The sequence below is a fragment of the Nanorana parkeri genome, unplaced genomic scaffold (assembly GCF_000935625.1).
Source record: "Nanorana parkeri isolate BGI_ZX_2015 unplaced genomic scaffold, ASM93562v1 scaffold659, whole genome shotgun sequence".
NCBI lineage: Eukaryota > Metazoa > Chordata > Amphibia > Anura > Dicroglossidae > Nanorana > Nanorana parkeri.
Window position 1 is genome coordinate 34,519 of NW_017306927.1, and position 12,750 is coordinate 47,268.

The window sequence follows — 12,750 nt, forward strand, 5'->3', positions numbered from 1 at the left end:
GTCGGTGCGGTACGGAGGCTGCGGGGGGAATTGCCGGAGCCCCATTCTCCCCGTGAGGAGCCGTAGTGGAGGCGAGTTAGGTGGCCGCGAGGCCCTCGTGAGCGCGAGGCCTAAGGCGACCGCCTAACTTGCCTAATTAGAGAGCCGCCTCTGCATAGCTTACTATATATTGCTAAGCTCTATAATGCATAGCTTACTATATATTGCTAAGCTCTATATTGCAAAGCTTACTATATACATGTAAGCTCTATAATACATAGCTTACGATATGTTGCTAAGCTCTATAATGCAAAGCTTACTATATACATGTAAGCTCTATAATGCATAGCTTACGATATATTGCTAAGCTCTATATTGCAAAGCTTACTATACACAGGTAAGCTCTATAATGCATAGCTTACTATACGTTGCTAAGCTCTATAATGTATAGCTTACTATATATTGCTATATTGATACATAGCGCCGAAGCTTGCGCTATTTTTTATTTATTTTTTCCCTTACCTTCCGGCTGCTGTTCAGGAGAGCAGCGGCGAGTCAGCACTGGTCCGGTGGGAGGAGCTCCAAGTGGGGTCCTAATTTAGCTGGCAGGCGACCGGCAGTTGCCGGCCAGCTAAATTAGGACTCCACCTAGAGCTCCTCCCACCGGACCAGCGCTGGCTCGCCACTGCTCTCCCGCACAGCGCCGACTACGACCTCACCAGCGAGGCACATCGTGAGGCACCGGCCATCATTGAACAGTGAGTGAGGGCACTATTAATATTAGCAGAGGATAATTGTAAATCTATTGTCTGCAGTGTGTGCTCTATATGTGCTACATATAGAATACACTGCAGTAATAGAGTTACAATGATCCCCTGCTAATATGAATGGATTAAATGATCCATAGTACATAACATGTAGTTGTATTATGGATCATTTACTCATTCATGTTAGCAGGGGAGAATTGTAACTCTATTACTGCAGTGTACTCTATTTAGTACATATATACAGTACATATTCCCAAACGCTGCAGCAATAGATTTACAATTATCCTCTGCTAATATTAATAGGTTAAATGATCCATAGTAAAACTACATATTATGTACATATTATGTACTATGGATCATGATTTAACCTATTCATGTTAGCAGGGGAGAATTGTAACTCTATTACTGCAGTGTACTCTATTTAGTACATATATACAGTACATATTCCCAAACGCTGCAGCAATAGATTTACAATTATCCCCTGCTAATATGAATAGGTTAAAAGATCCATAGTACATAATAGTAAATAATATGTAGTTTTACTATGGATCATTTAACCTATTCATGTTAGCAGGGGAGAATTGTAATTATATTGCTGCAGACTGTAGTGTACTGTATGTGTGTACTGTATATGTACTATGGATCATGATTTAACCTATTCATGTTACCAGGGCAGAATTGTGAGCGCCTCCCACAAGCTGAGCACCCAGACGCGATGCAGCGATCCTGCCCAGCGCCGACTACGAGAGGCACCGCGTGAGGCAACAGGGATCGGAGTGAAACTGTGAGTGAGGGAAGCTGGGACGGGGCTGGCTGTAAATCTATTGCTGTAGTGTACTGGACGTGTGTAATGTATATGTAATACATATATACAGCACACACCTCCACTACACTCCAGTAATAGATTTACAATTCTCCCCTACTAACATGAATAGGTTAAATCATGATCCATAGTACATAACATGTAGTGGTACTATGGGTCATTTAAAGTCACCTGTCCCTTTAAAAAAAAGTATCGTAATTAATTGGTATCGGCAAGTACGGTCCTGAAAAAGTGGTATCGGGACATCCCTACTTACTATATATTGCTAAGCTCTATAATGCATAGCCTACTATATATTGCTAAGCTCTATATTGCAAAGCTTGGTATATATTGCTAAGCTCTATAATGTATAGCTTACTATATATTGCTAAGCTCTATATTGCATAGCTTACTATATACAGTATTGCTAAACTCTATATTGCATAGCTTACTATATGCAGTATTGCTAATCTCTATATTGCATAACTAACTATATACAGTATTGCTACGCTCTATGTTGCATAGCTTACTATATACAGTATTGCTAGCTCTATATTGCATAGTTTACTATATGCAGTATTGCTAATCTCTATATTGCATAGTTTACTATATACAGTATTGCTAAGCTCTATATTGCATATATTGTATAGCTGTTACATTGTAGCTCAGCTGTATATTAATGTAGGACTGTGGAAATAAATTGCCTGGAAATCATAAAAGAGTGGTGTGACCTCACTTACAAATAAGTGCTCCTTACTTCTGGGACTTGGTGCTCAGCTCATAAGAGATAAAGTGAGATAAGGTGAAAAAAAGAAATGTTACTTTTTTCTTGCTTTAGATTTTCACCAAAGGCTACAGACCTGTATTAACACAGGCTTCACTATGTATTCTGCATATGTAAAGTTTTATCTACACTTCAAGAAGATTCAGAAATGCAAACAATCTCTATTTGCTCTCGGGAACCTTTGTTTTTGACCTCTGCATAAATGGCACACTCAACTTGTGTAAACAATGAAACTGAACCTGTGAAGCTGGAAATGTGGTAGTTTCCATTGCAGGCTTGAATTTTTAAAAGTATAGGCTACAAAGCTGTCGTCTTGACCCTTTCTTTACAATCAGTGAGTCACTGACCTAAAACAATCATATAAGACAGAAATTCACACTTCACGTTGAGTGCTTTTTCCAGGTCAGTGAATCCCTTGGTAGTGAAGGCAAGCTCAAGATGTCAGCCTTGGAGACTGCACCTTTAAAAACCAAGTCAAGAATGGCAGCTCCAATATATCTATTCTCAGAGTTTCCCTTTAGGTTTATTGCCACGGTCAGCAAAAATAAAGAAGGATGAGAGTACGTCACAGCCAGAAAGTATTATCACCTATTGGGGGAGCAATGTTGACAACAAATTTGTATTTATATATTTTTTTTCTTTTTTTGCTTTGAAGAGTATGAAAGCAATGACATCAGCTACAATTACTCCTCTTTGTTTATATTGTTGTCTTTTTTACGTGCAAGCAATCAATATGACCGCTATCTAGGTGTGTTTGTGAGTATGAAGATTAGGATACAGCCTTGGCTGCAAGGTTGTGGTTTTGTAAGCCCCATGCCCGTTCCACGCATGCGCCAAGTACCGCTAGGCAGAAGAATACGCGCATGCGCACAACGACTACTTCCCACAGAAAGACGCGCAGTATGTCGCACAGGAAGTGATGCGCAGATGGAGCATGTTCTAAGAAAAATGTGCCAAAGGCGTACAAGAAGTGATGCGCAGATGGAGCGTGTTCTAAGAAAAATGTGCCAAAGGCGCACAGGAAGTGATGCGCAGGTGGAGCGTGTTCTAAGAAAAATGTGCCAAAGGCGCACAGGAAGTGACATAATTGATTAGTTCACTTCCCTATTTAAACCAAGCCAGCCTGTCACTTACTTGCTGGATTGTCTTATCAGCTCCTGTCTGTGTTGTGTCTCCTGTTTCCTGTCTTGAATATTAGATTGCCGTTGCCTGGATTTTGACCCGTTCCTGCCTCAACTACCTGCCTTGACTGCCGCCTGCCTTTTTGACCCTGGACTGTTTTGATTATTCTTCTGCCTCTTCCTTCGGTACTGCAACTGACCTCCTGGATTTTGACCTCGGCTTGCCTCGACTTTGAATTCTGGATTACCCTTCTACTTGCACGGTTTCATAACTACTGGCACTTGTGCCACTCGGTGTCTGCCTGGCCTCTGTCACCATCCTCAAAGGCTTTTAGACACGAGGTGCAAGGGAAGCCTCCTCAACCATCCAGTCTCCCAGACCAGGTTCGTAATAGGTTTTCTTATTGCTATGTGTTTTTCTGGGTCCTACAGGTAAGGAAAACAAACCTACAGAGTGCATCTTCTCTGGTTTTCTACACAGCTTCCTCCAGAATCATGGTCACTCTTACCAAGCATGTGGACCCTTACCAAGTACAAAGTCACACGTGATACCCCTTGCTTAGTGTTGAATAGTAACTGTACTTCCCCATCTACCATCATCATTGTACAAAGTTGTGCATGTGGGCTGCCCATAGAGAATCAGGGCTGTCTGCATTGTGCCACAATTCTCTATCCTCTATTCTTTAGGAGCTAGACAGGACATGAACAGCTATAGCAATAGACAAAGGGGTAATGGTGTACATATGGGGAAATCACCGGTACATTACATACTAGCTACAAGACTCTGCTCTCTCGTGGTTCTCCTCCTACCTATCTAAGCGCTCCTTTAGTGTCACCTACAATTCTAACTCCTCCCCTCATCTTCCTCTTTCTGTAGGGGCCCCCAAGGCTCTGTCCTTGGACCCCTTCTCTTCTCTATCTACACCACCTCCCTTGGTCAGTTAATAAGCTCACATGGCTTCCAATACCATCTCTATGCTGATGACACTCAAACTATCTTTCTACTCCACAACTCACACCCTCGGTGTCCTCTCGTGTCGCTAATCTACTATCCGACATATCCGTCTGGATGATGCAACATTTCTTAAAACTCAATCTTTCAAAAACTGAGCTCTTGATATTTCCTCCTGCCCTTGCACCTTCCCCCACCTTTTCCCTTGAGATTGTTAAATTAATACAACTATCCACCCCTCCTCCTATGACAAGGTCCTAGGTGTCAAACTTGACTCGGACCTCATCTTTCTTCCCCACATCCAATCACTATCCAAATCCTGCCGCCTTCACCTTCGTAACATCTACAAAATACGCCCCTTTCTCCCCAATGAAACCGCAAAACTACTCATCTATTCCCTTGTTATATCTCGTCTTGACTATTGCAACTCCCTCCTAATTGGCCTTCCACTACACAGGCTATCCCCCCTTCAGTCTATCATGAATGCAGCTGCCAGACTCATTCACCTAACCAACCGCTCAGTGTCTGCAACCCCCCTCTGCCAATCCCTGCACTGGCTTTCAATAGCCCAAAGGATACAATTCAAAATATTAACAATCAGTTACAAAGCCATCCACAACTCCGCCCCCGACTATATCTCAAACCTGGTCTCAAAGTATCACCCTAATCGCCGGCTCCGCTCATCCCAAGACCTCCTGCTTTCCAGCTCCCTTGTCAACTCCTCCCATGCTCGCCCCCAGTACTTCTCTAGAGTCTCTCCCATCCTCTGGAATTCTTTACCCCAACCTGTCCGTCTGTCGCCCACCTTGACTGCCTTTAGGCATTCCCTAAAGACTCATCTCTTCAGGGAAGCCTATCCCACCTCAAACTAACCACTCAACCATCACATTCTCAAACAATTCATCCCAACACAGCTACCTCCTAATGTATCACTTGCCCCTCCCTTTTAGATTATAAGCCCTCATGGGCAGGGCCCTCCTTACCATCTTGTCTTGATTTGTATTGTGATTTGTAATGTCTTCCCTATATTGTAAAGCGCTGCGCAAACTGTTGGTGCTATATAAATCCTGTATGATGATAATAATAATACTGCATAAAGAATGAATACAAGATCTGGGTTGGCAGCATTCTGGAATAGGCACACATTGCACGCTGACCAAACCAAAATGAAATGTGTGCTTTGAGAGGAATTAATGTACCAGCCCTAGGTCAGTGGTTGTCAGTTTATATAAAATGTCCCTTTATCACTTTCACAGGGCATTTGTAAATATGTTTTTTTAACTAAAATTTGTTTTAGTTCCACAAAGATATTTTTAGATTTCTGTATGTATTATGAGTTACTCAATAAATATTTGACATGAAAGTAACAAGTGCCATGCCTAATATAAAGACTTGTGTTGAAACCATGAAATGTATTTGCACACAGCAAGCAGGACAAAGAAAATATGGTGTAAAAAAACAGGGCAAAGAAAACAATTAACTTGATATGTGTATATGGTTTGCTGGTTCATAACTTAATGTTCAAAATATATATAATGCTTTAGGACAGCCTTTGTACATGCCCACTACTAATTGGTGCCTATTTCTCCCGGGAATGACTCATAGACACTTGCTTGACACTACCACTGTACCTAGATGCTTACAGCCCATGTGACTTCTGTTTTCTATGGCTAGTTCACAAGTCATGGATGATCATGTAATCTAAAGGCAGTGATTGTCCAAAGAATGAGGAGACCTGCCCTCACAGTTGACCATTACCATACCTTTACAAACTGAGCCAATAAATATCTTTTGTCATGAAAAAAAACTCTAAGAGGAAAAAGCGGGATGAAAGCAAACGAAAAAGAAAATCAAAAAAGGAAAATGTTGAGGGAGATGTCATTGGTCTCAGATGGAACCCATGATTTGTTGATTCAAGGCAAATATATAAAAGGGATCCAGGACAGTTTAACTAAATGAAAGGGACGCTAAACTCAGGAGTTAAATTTTAAAATACCTTCACTATAAAAATACTGTACCTTTTTGTGCATCACTCATCTGTAGATCCTCAAATCATCTCTGAATTGGTGCTGACACTGTCCTTCCTTCTGGAGGCTGGCTACTTTTGTTCCCCAAAACAGGAAGGAGCATTGTTTGTAAGGTTTAATTTTCTATGTTTCATAATACATATGCAGTATTTATGTATATGTTCATATGATGCAAATTAACCGTCTTAATAGTAAGAATTGAAAATAGCATAAATGCAGTCTCAAGGTTGATTCAAAAACTTGTATTCCAAATTTAGAAAGGTCCTCCAGCAGAAATAGGCCAATGCATCTCCTTATGGACCCTGGTTCAGACACTTTATATAGTAATATTCCAGTGAGCTATTTAGAAGATAGAAATATTACGAGTCACTAGGTATCTGAAGGAGTACAAATGATGATATGTCAGGATAAATGCACTGCGTATTTTAAAGACTAGAATGCGCTGTCTTCATAAGCACCAACAGAGAACTTGATTGGAATAATAAAATATCACTATGACAGCTAAGTAATACACAGCCATATCCAGCCAAAGGGTCTTATGAGAAATGAACAATAGAAACCAATGAAATTTAATTCTGCTAAAGTCAGAGCAGAAGGCATGCAAAGTTTCTTTTGCAAAAAAAGTTTCCCCGGCTCCTTTCAAATAAAGAGCCCTGACGTGTCACAGCTGGAGGAGTGGAACCTGGACAGATAAATGTCACAGTATCCTGTGCACTTACTAAAGGAAAGTGATGATTTTTACTTTGGTATATTTAGAGTGAACTAGTTGATTAACTGGGAAACCTTAATTAAGACCTTCAGGTAGAAAAATAAATAAATAAAAAGTATCTGTGCCATGTGGCTACCCCTGCACTGCAAGGTTTAAGTGCTTGTTTTGTCTCGGGGGGTTCAAATAAAGCTGATTTACTTACCTGATCCTTGGTCCAAGGAAGGTCGGCACTCTGCTTTGCCTCCCTATGCTCCAGCTAAGGAATATCACTTGGCATTCCTCACGTGTAATGCAAATCAATGCACCTGCATAAGACTTAATGATGTCACTGGTCCTTAGACCGCTGGAGGCCAGAGGTGAAGAGTCTATGGGGACCGGTCTAGCAGCCCAGAGGGATGAAGGATCAGGTGAATAAAACAGCCCCCTAGATAAACCAAGCACTTAACCCTTGCAGTGCGGAGGTAGCCCCACTGCACAGGTACGTCTTTAATCCCTGGCCTAGTTCTGTATCAAGCTACTTGAAAGTATGGGGGGTACAAACTACGATTTCAGGTGGGTTACCTAGAAAAGGCCTAAAATATATGGTGCTTTATTTGCCAGAAAACCTGTAAAATAAATGTAACGTCTATGATATTTTTTGTTATAGTGAGCATATGGTCAAAACTTTTCTTTTTTGAATAGAATGGGGAAGGGTTAAAACCTGTTTATTTTTCCTGTCTTTGTCTTGTTCAGGAGATTTCCCTTCACTTCACATCTTAGAAATTCAACTGAACCTGGGAGGAAATCCATACAAAGTAAGAGGATCTCCCTTCTTAGACAGTTGTCACTGAAACAAGTGTCCCCACCTTGGCATTTACCCTCTATTCTTTTTCTGGTGACTATAACATTTAGCAGTAACCATTACTTTCTGTTTCAGTGACAATGGTCACCAGGGTAGAAAGAGCGTCAATGTACACGGCAGGGGAATGGACACAAAAAGCTGACAGAGGTTTTAATCCTTCTCTAGTCTATCCAAACTAAAAATAAGTGGAAGTACGGGTTTTCTCATTGATAGTGCATGACTGAATAAATCTAGTAAGAGATGAAATTGAGAGACCAATAAAAACTGATAGTTCCATGTTTTCTTGTTTCTCACAACTCCTTTCTTGATTTTGTGAAACAGATACAGCAAATGGCATTACTTTTCCTAAATCTGCAGTCTTAGGGCAAATAGGGTTACAAACATGATCAAGGTCCAAGTCAGTGTTCAGATGGGTTCCCTAAAAATTCCCTTTCCTGCCAGGAGAAAAAATTATATTGTGTCTCCCCTTTCTGTTCTTTTAGATCCAAACACTTTGCAGGTGCTAAAAATAACTTTTAGGGTCGTGTTTAGTTGACAATACTTCAAAAGAAAGAATTTTTAAAAATTAGAATTACCTGCCAAAGTCCTGTCCTGCCACCCGTACCTTCGATCTTCTTTTATTGCAGAGCTAAAGCCGCTGGTGGAATCTTCACATCCAACACTTTCAGGGGTGTCAGATGTCTAGTTCTCCCCCTGCTGTGGTTCCATCCTCCATGTCAATATAAGGCACAGTAGTGGCATAGAAGCCACTTTCAGATGCCTGGTACACCATTGTGCATTGTGGTTTCCGACATTCCCAGAAATGTTCAATGAAAAAGATCTTTGATTAAGCTTCATTCTTCGTCCCAGAGGAGTTTAGCAGCACAGGCAGCATGGCAGCTAAAGGAGAACTATGGGGTAATTGAATTACAATCATCCCCATAGTTAGAGCCGACATGTGACAAAGAAGCTGTCAAAGGTCGGCTCTATTGATTGGGAAGTGAGCGAAAACATACCGCCGATCGCCCAGTTCCTGATCATCTCCCTGCAGAAAGTGGTGACTGTCAGGGATTCCCCTCCTCCACTCTCCAATCCTCCAGCACTGACTGGAGGGATGGACGGGCATAGCTGGTTCTGCCTCTAGATAGACAGAGCCCAATGTCAATGAGCCAGCTGGGTGGATCTCAACAGTATTGTCGGGATCCGTCCAAGCTGTGGTGCTCTCAGCATATAGCGGGCAATAGCCCAATATATAGTGAGGGGAATTTATCAATACTGGAGCAGACAAAACCTGGAGCAGATGTGCATGGCAATTATAAACCGGTGTGCTGCGCTTGGTTTTGTTATACGTGCTATGTTTAATCTTTAAATTATGTGATGTTTGTAATACCACAGACTGAAAACAGTGCAAGTGGTCGAATCCTACTTGCAACTATATGCAATCCAAAAGTGCATATGTGCATGAATGTTAATAAATATACGTGTCATATAAATATGGTAAAAGTACGGATGTAAATACTAGATAGTTAAATGTGAACCAAATAAATTAATAGATGATGCATATATGTGCCATAAAGTGAAAATACAGTGTGGATACTAAATAGTTAAATGTAAAAATAGATCACTCTAACAATCAACAACATTTAACTAGAAAAACAATAATTTAGAAAAAACTGGTGTGTGACCAATCTAGCAAATTTCGAAATAAAACCACATCTATTGGTATAAAGTGAATAAATACAGGTGGAAAAAATATAAAAAGTGTACAAGTGTGTACACGAGGGTTGTAACACCATAGTCTATTTTCTACCAAATGGTATTAAAAATCATATATTATATTTTTATTTTCTTTGTATTTTGGTTTTTTTTTTATTTCTGCCATATATCCTAGCGCAACTACCTTGGTTACCAGATGTGCATGGCAACCAATCAGCTTCTCTCCTTCATTTTCAAATCTTAACTGAACAAACTGAAGAGATAAGCTGATTGGTTGCCATGCACAGCTGCTCCAGGTTTTGTCTCCTCCAGTATTGATAAATTCCCTCCACTTAGTTTTGGGTCAAGGGTGGAGATTAGTATATGTCCTCCTGTGACCCTAAAGAGAACTATGGGAAAAATGGTTACTCCATAGTTCTCTTTTAAGTATTACAATTGCTTTCCTTGCCTTTCCATGTTTTAAAAATGGTGTCAGATTCCCTTCAAAATCTTAAATTGCCTTTAAAGTGCAACTGAAGCCAAAACTTTCTTTTTTGTAGTCTTTGATATTGTGGAGAGGGATTTGAACACCTGTCAGGTTTTCACTGTCTCTATTTGTCCTGGTAACTGTTACCACCGAAAGTGAAAGAAAATCCCAAATTTTGGGTTGTCACTAGAACAGAAATGGATGGGAAATCTTCAATAGTTCTGGTGACCCTGCTGACCACCATGGATTTTTCTTCACTTTGGAGAGATTCCTATTGTGGCTATCAGACAGGAAGTGAAGGGAAATCAAATCAAAGATTTGGCTTAATTTCTACTTTAAGATAAATTCAGTCAATTACTCTAGAAGCAGCAATAAATAAGGACAAGGTCAGGGTAGCCAACCTTGGCACTCCAGCTGTTGTAAAACTACAAAATCCCATCATGCTTCTGCCTCTGGGAGTCATGCCTGTGACTGTCCGTGTCTTACAATGCCTCATGGGACTTGTGGTTCCACAACAACTGGAGTGTTGAGGTTGCCTTTGCCAATTGGGCTAGTCTTGTCCAGTTTTAGCAGCCATCCTATTTCTGCCCACAGTGTGAGTGTCAAAATCTGCTCGTGTGCCTATTCCCATGTATTTCCCCTATGTGTTTACTGTTTGCAATATATTGCAGTGTAAGAAATACAGAGGGCCTGATCTTAAAAGTGGCCAACATTTTACTATGTGTTGAAGGACCTTTGTAAACATCTACTGAAGTGGAGATTTCATATTTTGGCTATGGCTCTTATTTAATCTTATCCTGCCCTGCTGTGACAGAATCATTAGCACATAACCCTTAAAGGTCAGGCAGATTTCCAGCTGTGAGGCATATGCATGTACCTTGCTAAGCATTTCATACAATTAAAATACTACTTGTGTTTTCTGCACTTAGTCTTCTTTAACCACTTCACATCTGTAGCATTTTCCAAATTTTTGCACACACATATTAAAATTGGAATTTTAGCTAGAAAACAGCTTAAAACACCTAACAATTATATATTTTCTGAAAGCAAAGGCCCTCTAGGATAGAAAATGCTAGTTGAAATGTTCTATGTTGCACGATATTTGTGCAAATTTTTATCAAATGTATATTTTTAGAAAAAGAATACACTAAAATTAATTTATTTGTAGTGCAAACTAACTAGTCTCCTATGTGATAGCACAGAGGAAGTGACAGGTCCTTTTTATGGTGACATCAGTGGTCTAATGTCGCCTGTGGACTACAGCAGCCGAAAGAAATGACAAAATAATTGCTGCTCCCGGGTGCAGTAGGCGGAAGGGGGATCAGCCAATGGAAGTGTACTGATCTTCCTATGATGCAGCTGTAAACACCCACCATGCAATACCGCCAACCACCAATAGCGTGGGACTTACCCATATCTAGCTGGCCAGACACACACAGACAGATACAAATCCTGCATACACTCTGGTGCATGCTAAAGGTTGTGAAGCAGCTAGTTAATTTGCACGCGCTTCTGCAATTCTCTAAACTAATCTGTGATCTGTAATCCAGGCACACTTTAAACTTTCCCCTGCCCACACAAACCCACACTTAATTTAAGGTAGCTTGCCTCCACCTGCAGTTTGTCAGTGGATTGGTCTGCTAGGCAATGATATACACAAACACACACATTACAGACAACCAAGCGTACAAACTTTGGATTCTTACCTTAGTACACAGAAGACCACTTATTTATTTTGTATATTTAATATCCCTAGGTGGGCAGTGCATAGAAATGTGTACAAAAGTAAAAACAACACAAGTCAAGATAGAAAATGAAATGTAGACATACAGTATGTAGTCACCACCGCTTAGGGCCTGTATACACCAGATGCATTAGGCTGTGCTGGGCAGTCTTACGCATGGCAGTCCTAATGCATAGAAAAATTTGCAATGCTTACTATTATTTCAGTGCACCCCAGCGTGTTGTGGTGGTGTGTGCTGGAAAAAAATACTACATGAAGTAGCAACACACTGGGGTGAATAGAACTAGGTGTGTTTGTTGTTATTTTAAAGATATGAGTAAAAGTCCACTTTAATAGGCAGCAACTGGGCCCCCTGAGGTCTTGTTGTCATGCATGGCATGGGCTCCTTTTAGGGCTCATTCACACCATTAGCCGTAACTAGCATATTTTAGCAACTTATCAATACTAGTCATCGCCAGGTCACACAGAAAACAATTGTTTTCTTTGTGGCCCGTTCACAGCACAATGCTGGGGTGAGGTGCATTACTTTAAAATGGAGACATGCGGTATTTTTCTGCAGTTTACTGCAGACATCTCAACTCTCCCGGATGTTCTGGGAGTCTCCCGCTATAAGATAGCCGGCTCCCGGACACCCAGGAGAGAAACATTTTCTACCGGAAAGGTTTAAACCTTTGCCTGCTGTCTGTTTTTTGTTTTTTTTTTACATCAGTCCCGGAAAAAAAAAACAGCATAGGAATACATAGCTAGGCTTCTATTAGCTATTTCAATTTTCAATAGCCAATAGCAGACTAGCTATTGCACTGGCCCACTGCTGCTGTCAGTCAGCAGAGGTGGACTTGAAGTTCTCCATCAGGTCCTCCTCT